Consider the following 11,516-nt stretch of genomic DNA (forward strand, 5'->3'; position numbering starts at 1 on the left):
AGACCAACGGGCTTTCGACGAATTGGCCGGATTCGCGATACGCTTCCCCTACTAGAATAGACAGCCACGTGACTACTACTACTACTACTAAGCGTTGTTATGTTAGAAGAGAATAAAAGGGGGGGAGGAGAGGGCCAATTGTGGATTCGCACGAGGCGCGTTTGTCACTGGCTCTCAGGGGGAGGGGGGTGTGGGGAGAAAAGTTGGGGGGTAGGGGGGAGATAGGGATAGAGATAGTTTATAGAAGGGGAGGGAAACGATCTATTGTTATATCCACACAGGATGCAGGCTATTGGTACATCCGGATGTGAATTTTAGAGTTCTTACAGGCGGCTTCGGGCCATTTCGCAGATTTGTTAAATTTACGATTTTCTTTCGAACACTGCCCTCTTCTAGGTTCAAACAAAAGAATCAGTAGTTATCTTGTTCCCGACAAATTTTCTGAACGCACTGCACTCTTCGGGTTTGTCCTCGTACAGCCCAGATGTCCTTTGTCGGTTTGGACCAATGAACTTTCACGGCCCCCGTTATGTCTTTAGTGCGTTAAGCCGGGTGTGAAGAAGTGGGAACGGGACCACTCGTCACAGGAGCACTCGTAAAGGGGGGCGATTCGTCACCGGAACACTGGTTGCAAGGTTCACCCCGTATCAGAGAGAATACATTTGACCTTGTTTTACAGAAATGGTCTAGGGTACAGTGTACTTGTGTAGCAAATGGACGGGACTTTCAAGGTGACGCCGTCGCTATTCTACCAGGTGTACGCGGTGCATGGGCTGTACCATGATGCTGTGATCCTGCTTCTGTACGCTTTGCTTCCGAACAAGAAGGAGAAAACCTACCGGCGGAAAGCTTCATTGTGCATATTGCATGGTTCGAGTTTTCATATGTCGCAAACTATAGCATCTCTTTCATTTCATTTTCAGTCTTTTCTCGGTGCTCTCCGGCTTCATCTCAATTGTGGAAGTCGAGGTAATCTACTGCGACTTCGAGGCGGCCGATATCGCAGCGTGTCGCAGCTATTTCTCTCAAGCAAGGGTTCAAGGATGTTTATTTCGTCTGTGCCAATCGGTGTATCGGAAACTGTGCAATTTGGGCATGCAAGTGCGCTACTGCCAAGACGAAGGTTTTGCTGTTCAGGTTCCTATTCTCTAAGCTTGAAAGTAAGCCATAATCGTATTGGTACTCTAATAATTTACTCGGCATTCCTTGTAATGAAGCCTCCCGGAAAAATGCGTTCTACTTTTGGAATGTCATTTGCTGTAGCATATCTTCACAAGTTCATAGTATTACCGAGCCCGACCACAGGAACAAACTTGAAACGCCGAATTTTCAATTAATTTATTAGCTCTTCAACGCGTTCTCATTACTTATTTCATTTCATCAGTACGGTTCGTTTATCTGCACATTTGGATTATTATTTCATAGCATATATGGTGGATAAACTACCAGTTGTGTCGCTGCCTCTTTTCTTCGCGTTCTAAAAAAAAAAAAAAAACAAGGTTTATAAACACATGATCAAATAACAAAGGTGCATGTCAATAAGCCAATGCAATATTCAATCGACGTATCTGCCAGTAAGTATTGTCTTTTCTAGATGCGAATGTTATCCGCGTTGGCGTTCCTGCCACCTGCCGAGGTTCCAGATGCCTTTGCCGAGCTTCTCGAGGTCCTTCCTGTAGCGTGGCTCAAGTCTGAGTCATCGTGACGTCAAGAACCAAGCCGGTACACGTGACAAGACACGTCACGCCTCGGCTCCGTTGCCTTTCCTGAATAAACCTTTTTCGTCACCCGACGTCTGGCTCGCTTATATGGTGGCAGCGGCGCCCAGCCAGAAAAACAGTCGAGATGTCGACCCCGTCAACACTGCAACTACAGCTGCCGCTACCGAAGCCCTTGGACAGCTCAGGCGACAGATGGCTTGGATGGAAAACGTGGAAGAGTGAGTTTGCATAGTTTTCTACAGCTACGCAACTGAGCAAGCAACCGAAAGAAGTGCAGGCAGCAACGTTACTGGTGACTATTGGCGAAGAAGGCAGAAAAGCATACAGCAGCTTCAAGTTTGAGACTGAGGAGGACAGAAATGATGTTAACACCCTGACTCGTGAATCTGAGGACTTCTACAGACCGGCAACCAATTTGACCTTGCAGAAGTAAGTTGGGCGAGTTGATTTTCTTCTTTTTTCTTTTGTGTATAAATTCAGTTGCGAGTCAGCGCTTGTGTGTCCTGCATGTTCCTTTCCTCTGTCCTTGTCTTTGTGTGCGCTGTTCTGTTCATCAATTTGACCTACCAGGAATTCCGCTTTGGGCAAAGGGATCAGAAGGAAGGCGAGTCATTCAGCGACTGGTTGACAGAACTCAAAATTCTAGCAAGAAACTGCGAATTTGGAGAGCGTCTGCTACGCAGCTGTTTTAACCTTGGCATTAGAGATGAAGGCTTGCAGAAGAAACTGATAGCATAAAACCCGACCTATCAGAAGACAGTCGAAATGTGCCGCATTCAAGAGCAAGGAAAACAGAAGTTTCGCGAACTAGGTGAATCGGTAGAAGCCGCGCACCACACCGCAGTGAACACCGTCGCAGCGAGCGTTGAACCCTGCAGTAGGTGTGGTTATACAGTGCACCGTGCCCAAGCTTGTCCCGCGCAAGGAAAATCGTGCAACAAATGCGGAAGGCTGAATCACTTTGCTCAAGCGTGCAAATCGTCGAAAACTTCGCGAGCAACGAAAGAAAAGGCGAACAAAGAAAAGAAAACTCTTCGGGAACTGCGCGTAGAAGATGACGAAGATTTTTTAGCGAGTTTTAGTAGACCGTGTTTCACCCTCCGCTAAGCCCCTCCGCTACCCGGAACTCTACAGCCAAGGCCATCGGCACGCAGGCGCAGTGGCGGTTTCCTCGTAGCGGAAGGATAGCGGAGAGGAAAACACGGTCAAAACTCCCTAATATCTATCAACATAATCGCGACAGACCAGTGGAGCGCAACCGTCAAGATAGAGGGTCAGCCAATGACTTGCAAGTTGGACACTGATGCAAATTCTTGCGTTATTTCGCGGCGTGACGTGCCTTGTCACGTGTGCCGGCTTGGTTCGGGACGTCAAGATGACTCAGACTTGAGCCACGCTACATTCCTAGTGAGGCCACCGATCTGGCCATATGTACAGTCTCCGGCGATATGAAAGACCCACTGGGAGCGCGTGGCCGAGGCGGTGGCTGGCGGGGGCGCTGCGAGCGCTCCGGGCAATTCCATTCTGCTTCGAGGGGGACGCTCACTCGGGGCTCAGCACAATCTGATAAGCGCGTTTCGCTTTGCTGAGCCTAGTGCCACTAAATGAGCTACGCTTCAGAGTAACGACACTTGGCCATATTGTGGCTTAAAATCATGGTTGCCAGTTATCTGAAGCTTTATCTGAAATCACAGGAAATGCTTTTCCGCCCTCCACAAATGTTCAAACCGTTCGCGACAGGGCAAAGCAATATTACATTACCTTCCTAACACCGAATCTAATGCTGAGGAAGTCGCACTTTTGAATCATGACGATCGGACGTTGCGTCTGTTCTGCATACGAGCCAAAATGGCGGCGCCCACAACAATGTCGGGGAACGGAGTGCCGATACTCTAAGCGCAGCTTATTTAGTGGCTCTAGCTGAGCCCGAGTGAGCGTCCTTTCCTCGAAGCAGAATGAAATTGCCCGGAGCGCTTGCAGCGCCCCCGCCAGCCACCGCCTCGGCACGCGCTCCCAGTGGGTCTCTCATATTGCCGGAGTCTGTACTTCGATGAAATTTACGTTGATCGCCGAAGGCGCACTGGTGTTCAGAGAGCCATGTTCTCACCGAGCATGATGCCGTGCAGCAAGGTATGCCACGCACCAACGACGCTGTCGAAGCCTGGTATCGAGGCTTTCAGCTGCGTTTGGTCCTCACTGTTTTAATATGGTAGAGTCAGCATTTTCCGTCATATTTTGTTAATCTGCACTTGTTTTGTTTATTGCTGCAGTCCAACATCGACTACTGTCTTCCCAACCCCAGGCCCTTCCTGAGGTGCCTGAAGGATGAACAAGACCGTTCCATTAGGGTCATAACAGAGAGGGTAAAAGAGAAAAAAAAAATGCACACCCCCTCTCCCCCGCAAGCCGTCCGCTCCGCCGAGTGGGTTGTAGCTAGCGTCCGGCTGGCGTGCAAACTCCGTTTAAAATCGCGTCATTTTGGAACTTTCAAGCGCAGATGCGCAGATTTTGGTATGCCAGTTATCGTGTAATACTATGCTAGATAAAAAGACTCACAGGGTCCAATTGCGCTGTTACCTGCGTGCAAATAAAAAACAAAAATAGGGAAAACTGTGTCAGACTGGCCGGTCTCTTTGGCGAAAAGAAAATCCGGTTGCTGTACCTTTTTTTACTATACAAAAGTTCGTACTGGTGTAGGCCTTTAGCGACCATGAGTGGAAGTCTGAAATAATAAATAAAAACGTGCTCTCCTGCCGCAATACACGCAGTAGTTGAGGGTAGTACTGCCGGCTGACTCAACTGCTATTTAAGTAACGGAAAAAAGATATGCTAGTTTATCATTTAGCAAAATAGAACAACAGAGAGCTATAGGCTGATTTTGGAGTAGCCACAACTATTCTAAGAACGCGAACCATTTCACAACGGCAGCCACGAGCGAGAGTTCGGTGTTCGGTAGATCCCGCCGATACAGCCCAAAGATGGAGAACGGCAACCTCCCGGTTTGTCGTCTGCTAGCGGAGTCGGGCGCGTGCCTTCTCTCTCGTTTTACCCCGCCGAACCCGCTGAACTTCCCGGATGTGTGGAGAGGGCGCTGCGGTCGAACAAAATGGTGCCGCCCAGAGAGCGCTAAATGGAATGGTCTATAACAGGGGTGGCCAGGCTAGCCTGGCCTAAGAGCCGCACACAAAACCACGGAACTTCCAAGAGCCGCGGGGGGGGGGGGGGGGGGGGGGGGGGGGGGGGGGGGAGTGCAAACTTGACTTTTGTTAAGAGTCTGACCGTACGTATGAGGGCAATAGGATGTACGACTGTACGTGTGGGAGTACAAGGCTGCCAAACAGCAAGCTGCAGTGTGCTTTATTCTGAAATCTTTTTTTTTTTTTTTTTTTCGCGAAACGCGGAAAAGGGCGAAAAGGGGGGGGGGTGTCACCTTACGAGGGATCCACGAGCCGCACTTCAACCAGCAAAGAGCCGCATGCGGCTCGCGAGCCGCGGTTTGGCCACCCCTGGTCTATAAGAACTGAAGATGGCCCAGCTAGCCGCGGGACAACCGCCCGCCGCGTCCCGCACAGAAATTTAAAGAAGTGAATGAGCGCATATGTAGAGTCCTAAAGAAGCACTTTACCGGATCTCCTCTCTGCACGCTTCAAATTATTGCTAGAAATATATATCCGGTTTTGAGTTCCATATGCCCTGCAAGCTCAATAAAATTTCATTTGTCATTTTTTTTTCTTTCTAAACCGTGTCGTGGCATCTAGTTATATTTATTTCAATTTTAGCGCCTTGTTTTGATCACAGTTGCCAACGCGGAGCGTTAAATAATTAATAGGAATAAACAGAAGTATATCGTAGTTATACAGTCAAACTCCATGCCGTGACACGAGTGTTCCTTGTGACTATTATTCCGGCGTGACAGCAATTCCTTTTAAGAGATGCCCTGTGACGAGTTGGCCTCCTTGACGAGTTCACCTATGACCAGTTGTCGAGACAACAGTGAGGCAGCTGCAACAAGACTTGCAACTTCCACCCGAAGTAGATGGCTGGTCACACGACTACAAGACCGAAAGGAGACCAGATGGAGGAGAGTAATAGGCGAGTTCCTCGGTGTAGCATCCCCGCTGCCAGCTGTAACCAACGACACAAGAGTGGTCCCCTGGAAAGTAGCAGACATTTCATTTGAGATCAAAATTGAAAACCTGAGATTCAAGAAAGATAAACCACCACTGCTGGCCAAGTCAGCGGTGGAACGCCAACTGGAAAAGAAGCATTCTGGGAAATACACATCTACACAGACGGGTCGGTAAACAGGGCGAGAACATCAAGCACGTACGGCTTTGTACATTCCTGAGATAGGCGCAGAGTGCAGCGGAAAACTCAAGTTGGCAACGTCTTCCACGACAGCAGAACTAGCGGCCATTGAGAAGGCCCTAAACGCAGCAGCGGAGCTGCCACAGCAGCAGATTGTCATCCTCTCGGACTCCAAGTGCGTCTTACAAAGATTGGTCAATGCGTCCTTCAGCGACCCACTGACTACGGCTGTAAGGAACACAGTTGGCGAAGGCACAGCGGTGTACCTCTAATGGAAACCAGGACATGTCGGAGTCAAGAGAAACGAGAAGGCAGACAGCCTGGCAACGGAAGCCCACCAAGAGACGGCCAGCGTCAGCGTATACCGACGGACCCACGAAAAGTGATCTAAGACTTGCTGTGGCACGTAGAAAGCGAGAGACCGGAACCGGCCTTGCCCAGATGGACACTGGTTGGGTTCTCACGAGCAGCGGCGACCCTCGTGTGTCGCCTTCGAACAAACACGGCCTACACCAACAAGTTTCTGCACAAAACTGGGAGAATACCGGACCCTATATGCCCCAGCTGCAACGACGAAGAGACAGTAGAGCACATACTATGAGTATGCACGGAGTACGCGACAAACAGGGCAGAAAGGCTCCAAAGACTCTCATCCTGTCCAGGAGTATAACCTCAAGACGCACTGTTTCCAGACGGAACGCGAAGAATCTGCAAAAGGTCTTTAAAAATTGTAATTAAGTTTCTTGCAGATACAGGGCTCAGAGACAGACTGCAACCGCCATCAAGCCAGCACCAAATAACATAACACCGCCGTTTTTTTTTGTTTGTTTTTTTAAATATAAAATGCTCTTTTTAGGGCTTGTCGCCTGCCAGTGCCAGTGTCAATAACAAGGCCAAAATAGGCGTCTTGAAGCCACAACGAGCTAGCACTACTACTAGCCCTGCGTACACACCTCTAGCTTTTCGACCTCCGGAGCTGCAAGTTTCCCCTGGCCCCTAAATACGGTAAGTGGCAATCTTTCTGTTGGTTATGGGCACTAGTTTATAACTAGATAGCGTTATTGCGATACCAAAGCTTTTACGAAAGTGAAGAGTATCTTTTAATATCTGGGTATGGCTAATGCCTCTCCACTGGAAATGGAGAGGTCCCGGGTTTGATACCCGGACCAGGCGGATTTTTTCGGTCGCGCACCAGTCACCTAGTTGTGTTTGGAGATTTGTGTTTGTCCTTTGTCCCTCTTGTTCCCCTTCTCCAGGGATTATTTTCGTCATTCTTGTCCAGCTTGCTTGCACCTTTGCATTTAATTGAATCATAATCATGGCTAATTGGACACAGTTTTACCGAAATCCGTATCGTAAAATGGAGCTTTTGTTTAATGATTGGAACACCAGCGCTTGTTGGTCTTGTAGGAACATGCACAGCGCACACTCGGTAGAAAAGATTTGAAGCAAGGGACAAAAGTCAGGTGATGAAGAATACAACACAACACAATTTATTTTCTTTTTTGAATACATTTCGCTCTGTACCCAAATAAGCCACTGAGGCTTGTGCGTGGGACGCGGCAGGTAACTAGCAACCAGAATTTTTAGTTTCAACTCATTCTGTGAGCTGAATCAAACAAACAAATTATTTGAAAAGAAGCGGCTAATGCAAAGATACACAATAACAGGTAGAATGGGCCTCTATTAGGTACGCATTGCAATTTACTAATACATATCAAAGCGTTGTTTTAATCATCAATACAATGGTTACGGTCGAATGTAGGTAAAGCATTTTGTTAATTGTCACTTTTTTCTTTTTTTTTTTACTTTCTCTGTTCGTTGATCCATGTTCTTGCTTTTTTTTTTCTTTTTTTTCATTGCAAGCGGATGTTTGCACTCGATCCGCTCTTCTGGTAGTTGGTTAAAAAGTTTTGGCACATTATATTTTCTTGTAGCCTCTTCATACTAATTGTCTTTATGAATAGTTCAAAATATTTCCTATTTCGTCGTAATGTTCTTTTTTATTTGACAATTTCTATTTTGCCGTAATAGCTTAAAAAGAATTTTGTGACTATGTCGAATTTCAATTGACTAGAGTAAAATACGCCTAGTCCTTTATGAATATCATCTATTAAGTCGTTTCCTTTTTTTTTATTTGACAACCAACTCTTCTGAATAAATGTTTTTGGAGCATTTTAACTTTTCTTTGGAGGTATTTGGCACAGTGCCCAGAAACAGTTATTCTATATTGTATTACAGATTTTTCTATTCGGTTATAAATCATTTAATGTACAGAATGGCGGCCATATCTTGAGTGTGAAACATATATGCCATCTGTGTCCTTAATTTTTTTCCATACTTGCTCTATGTGAGAGTCCCATTTAAAATGTTGGTCTATATACATTCCAAGGTATTTTACATTTTTGATATATTCAATCCCTAGGCATGAACAGTTATTACAATTTTTATCGTGCATTTTAATAGATAATTTAGCTAACAGTAATTTCTAGGGTCCCTAAGCACATTATTTGAGTTTTAAAAGTATTTACGATAATCTGATTTTTACAGTACCACTGAAAAATATTGTGAATGTCTCCTTGTACTTCTCCAACGGCGACTTCATAATTTTTGTGGGCCTATACAATTACTGTAACATCTGCGAACTGGATTAATTTGCTTGTTAGTTTTACCTGAGCAATCTCAGTGACATATAAATTAAACAGTAGAGGGCCCAGAATTGTACCTTGCGGTACTCCTTGTTTTGCCCTAATTACCCGATTATATTTCGATCCTAGTCGCACTATTTTATATCTATCTAGAAAATAATTTTGTAGCAAGTAATGTACCTTGCCCCGAATCCCTATGCTGTACACTAGATATAATAAAATAGAGTGAATTATCGTTTCAAACGTCCGTGTAAAATCTATAAAAACAGCTAACACATATTTTTTTCAGTCAAAGTTTTCATATACATAATAAAAAAAAATCCTCCAGAAGATCTGAAGTTTCCATTTTTTTATTGTGTCACGTTTTTCCGAGTTTGACTTTGTCAAAGAAACCGTGAAGTATGATTAATGTTTACTTTGGAGTGGATTACTTTTTCTCTCCTTGGAAAGACTGCAAAAGAAACACATAAAAAAAATATCTGCAAGTGTCAGCGCCAGCAGAGACTGTCACGTGTTTTGTTGCCGATTCAGGCCTCGAGTGTTCGAACGTCATAACAACGCTCCTGATCTAGCAATGCTGGGAGCAAGTCCCATCAAATATGTTATAGAGTCTATTGCTCTTATTTTAACTAATATATTTAATTTATGTCCCGAAACTGGTGTTTTTCCGCGTAAAATGCAAATAGCAAAGGTTGCTGTCATATATAAAACAGGGGATAGGAATGATCTTAGTAATTACAGACCAGTCTCCATTTTACCAATATTTTCTAAAGGATTGGAAAAAATTATACATAAAAGACATTACACTTTTTTTAGAAACACTCAATTCTTAGTTCCCGGCAGTACGGGTTTCGGAAAGGGTACTCGACAGAGTTAGCGTTACTTAACCAAAAAGAGATAATTCTAAACAATATTGAAAATAAACTGCTTACAGTGGGAATCTTTATCGATTTTTCAAAAACCTTCGATCGTATTAACCATAAAACTCTCCTTCAAAAACTAGAACTTTCTGGTATTCGGGGAATAGCCCTGAAAAATACTCGAAAGAGTCACTTACAGTTTCGTTTTCAAAGTGTTGTAATAAATTGCCAACGTTCTGATTCTAGAAAACTTAATGCAGGTGTCCCACAAGGCAGTATTTTAGGGCCTCTTTTATTTAACCTCTATATTAACGACATAGTTAACATTGACGATGAAGCAAGCATGATAATTTATGCAGATTATGCTAGTATATTTTTTGCAGGGTCCGATATTTCGAACTTAATGAAGACAGGTAATACATTTCTAAAAAAAGCTTTATACATGGACAGTCCAGAACTCTGTAGTGATAAATAGTAATAAAACGAAAGCTGTTGTTTTCAGGGCAAATGGGGTAAAAATGAGCGAAAATCAGCTTCTCTCCTTAGACTCACGTGGTGTAGAAATTGTGCAGAATGTCAAAGTTCTTGGTGTTATGTTTAAGGAATACATGCGATGGGATGAAACAGTTCATATGATAGCGAAAAAACTATCGAAGGTGGTAGGTATAATTTATAAGCATAGAAAAACCTTACCCCAGTCTGTACTACGACTTCTTTATAACTCTTTATTCTACTCTTGTTTTAATTACTGTTTCTTGGTAGGGGGAAATACAACTTTGCAAATAATTATCGTATTCATATACTTCAGAAAAACGTAATTCGTATTTTGTGTAATGAAGCACATGGGGGACAGCCACACGGCACCGTTATTCAATAAATTAGGAATTGTTCCAATCACGAATTATTATGAGTATAAACTTGTCCTAGCATATAAAGCAGCGATGAACCCATCCCGGATATAGTCTTCTTTCTCTTTCTTCCCTTCACTCACAAAACATCTCGTATGCCACCCGCCATGCCGACGCCTGGGCGGTCCTGCGCTCGAGAACCAACTACGGTAATTAGATGGTAAGATACCAGCTACCCAAAATGTTAAACTATTTTTTATCGCGAAATATTACAATTGAAAACTGTTCCAACAAACGCATACTCTCTTTACTAGTTTCGTGAGAAATCTGATTGTGTACTCTTGAGAGCGTTTTTTGTTTTGAGTGCCTCTTCAGCTGTTGCTGTTGGGGGACGAGAGGGCACTGTCAAGCAGCTTTGTACTGCTTTTTTCCCTCCTCCCTTTCTTCTTGTATGAAGAGGAATAAAGAAACTTGAAACTTGAAGTCATTGTTGAAGTTCGAATCCCAGTCACCTGCATTCTAGAATCAAAGTTCCCTTCTTTTCTTTTTTTTTCAAATGCTTGGAGCTGGAATTCGTATTCCCTCGTTGAAGTTACATTGTGTTTTCTTTTTGTGACTGCAGAATGAAAAGTGGAGCCCGCGCAGGATGAGCCCTGCCCTTGGTGCCCCAACGTTTGTGCCATCGCATTAGAGGTCTAGCAAGCCTGTGATCCAGTACAAGAGCCAGCGGTGGCCCAATGCTATGCTCGAATTATCCAACAAAAGTGCAAATCCTAGAGACCGAAGCGTCAAATACTATCGATGCCTCAGTTGCTACAAACCCAGCAAGCAGGCGTCCGGTGAGAAGTGCCCCGTAGCCCACCTCGCTTTACGTAACGGGGTCATGGCGACAGATCCTGACCACCCTGCGACTCCCCACAGTTGCAACCCGAACGAAGACACCGATGCAGCATCTGTTCTTTCCAGGCGTTTTATGTACGAAGTCTCTACGGACGTGAGACAGAGCCGGAAGAGACCCCGAGAGGCTTTTGATGAAGCAGTGTCATCAGTCCATGAGCGCTTTCATGAGTATGAAGGCGGTGTTCAAAGAGGCATACAAGCCAACCTAAACAGTGGGTATGGATTTGCATC

At 44.9% G+C, this 11,516-nt stretch overlaps 1 pseudogene; it reads left to right on the forward strand.

The window, feature by feature from the left end:
• Positions 1–1,845: 1,845 nt before the first annotated feature.
• Positions 1,846–3,934, forward strand: LOC115329318 (annotated as a pseudogene).
• The last annotated feature ends 7,582 nt before the right edge of the window (positions 3,935–11,516 follow it).

Source organism: Ixodes scapularis, unplaced genomic scaffold (assembly GCF_016920785.2).
Source record: "Ixodes scapularis isolate PalLabHiFi unplaced genomic scaffold, ASM1692078v2 PGA_scaffold9__187_contigs__length_104089568, whole genome shotgun sequence".
NCBI classification, from domain to species: domain Eukaryota; kingdom Metazoa; phylum Arthropoda; class Arachnida; order Ixodida; family Ixodidae; genus Ixodes; species Ixodes scapularis.